Raw genomic sequence first — 2,077 nt, 5'->3', positions numbered from 1 at the left:
GCTTCTTTTGATTTCTTCCTTACCTCTCACCACCTCCCCCTCCTTTCGCTCAAATACCTGGCTCTGTGCGCCATCTTTGCTTCTTCCTAAGGGGCTGCAGAGCTCCATTCAAGAGTGAAACTGCTTCCTGGTCCGTGCTGCCATGCTGGTGGGATCCCAGCACTTTTTGTTTGTTTTGAATTGTTTTCTTTTTCTTTTCTCGAGCTGGGAGCCCGTTCTGGCCGCGCAGCGCTACGTGGCTTGGGACCTACCCCTCAGCTTGTGCAGACATGCAGAGGGATCTCCGAGGGCATTTCTTTTCTCGTGTTTTTTTTTTTTTTCCTGTTTTTTGGGGGGCTACTCTTGTTCTTTTTTATTTTTGTTTTGTTTTCTTTTCCCTCTTTTTCCCTTTTTGGCTTTCGTCATTACTCAGTTTCTCATCTCTCTATACCTTCCTTCTCTTCCTGTCCACTGAATACCTGACGATGAATACCTCTACGCCTTCTAGCCAGGCTGTACTTCAACAACTGGGAACAACTTCCCCAGATCTTATAGCCGCAACGGTGGGATCCCTGGGAGCTTTGCTGTTCTTTTTTCTTTGTAATTTTTATTTATTCATTCTTTTCTTTTTTTTTTCCTTCTTCTTCTTCCCTTTTGTTTTTCTCCACTTCATAGTCTCTCATCTCGCCGCTCCAACGGCAAGCTCCCCTAGCACCCTTTTTGGTTTGTTTGTATGTTTTTGGCTCCTATTCCTCTCTCCTCTCTCCCGTACCCATCTTAGCTCCATACATCATAATCTCCCCCCTCCATCCCACCTATCTGCACCATGCGCTTAACATCACACCACCAAGCAGCACAAGCATGGCCTACCGGAACCTGCCCTGCATTGATTACTGACCCGCCCTGATGGCTGTAGTAAGTGCCACAAACAACCCATCCCAGCAACTCCTCTTCAGCTAGACCTGCCCTGGATACCGTAACTGAGCGACTGACCCTGCCAATTGGAAAAGGAGGTGAAAAGTATTGTGCCCACAGATGAGCAAACAACAACACACAGCCTGTCTGCTCAGACATAGCCAAATAAAAAAAAGGACGAAACAAACAAATCTACAATCAATAAACGAGAAGAATAACTACTGAATGCCCCGAAGACGGCAGACAATATCAAAACATTTACAAAAAACAGGACAAGATGGTTCCAATAGGCATCCAAAATAAAACACTAGATGACTTTCCAAGGGAAGAGAAGGCACTAGAACTACCTGATAGGGAATTCAAATATCCAATACTCAGAATTATCCAAGAGTTGTAGCAAAAAGCAGACAAAAATGAGGAAAAAATAGACAAATTCATGGAAAATACAGACCAAAAAAAGGAAGAATTCAGGAAAATAATGCAAGAACAAAATGCCAAAATAAATTCACAACTAGAAATTTATACAAAAACAACAATTAGAAATCCGAAAGATAAACAAGATTTCAGAAATGGACAGTGTCATAGAAGGGCTGAGGAGCAGATCTGAAACGGTGGAATACAGGATCAGCGGAATTGAAGACAAACACTTGGATACAACTCTGTTTGAGGAAAACTCAGAAAAAGGAACAAAGAAAAATGAAGAGACCCTGAGAATTATGTGGGATACAATCAAAAGCAAAAATCTGTGAGTGATTGGAGTTCCAGAACAGGGGGAGAAAACAGAAGACACAGAAAAGATCATTAAAGAACTGCTGACAGAAAACTTCCCCAATATCATGAAAAATGAAAAGCTGACCATCCAAGAAGCTCAACGAACCCCATATAGGATAGACCCCAAAACAAAATCACCCAGGCAATATTGTAATCACACTCGCTAAAACCAAAGACAAAGAATCCTGAGAGCAGCTCAAGAAAAACAAAAAGTCACATACAGAGGAGCAACAATAAGACTAAGCTCGGATTATTCAGCAGGAACCACGCAGGCAAGAAGGCAATGGGAAGACATATAAAAGCTTGAAAGAAAAGAATTGCCAGCCAAGAATAATATATCCTGCAAAACTCTCATTCAAATATGATGGTGAAATTAGGTCATTTCCAGATAAACAGAAATTAAGGGACTATG

This window comes from Trichechus manatus, unplaced genomic scaffold, assembly GCF_000243295.1.
Source record: "Trichechus manatus latirostris isolate Lorelei unplaced genomic scaffold, TriManLat1.0 scaffold00077, whole genome shotgun sequence".
Lineage (NCBI taxonomy): Eukaryota > Metazoa > Chordata > Mammalia > Sirenia > Trichechidae > Trichechus > Trichechus manatus.
The sequence above is the reverse complement of the archived record's forward strand: the minus strand, read 5'-3'. Positions refer to the sequence as shown.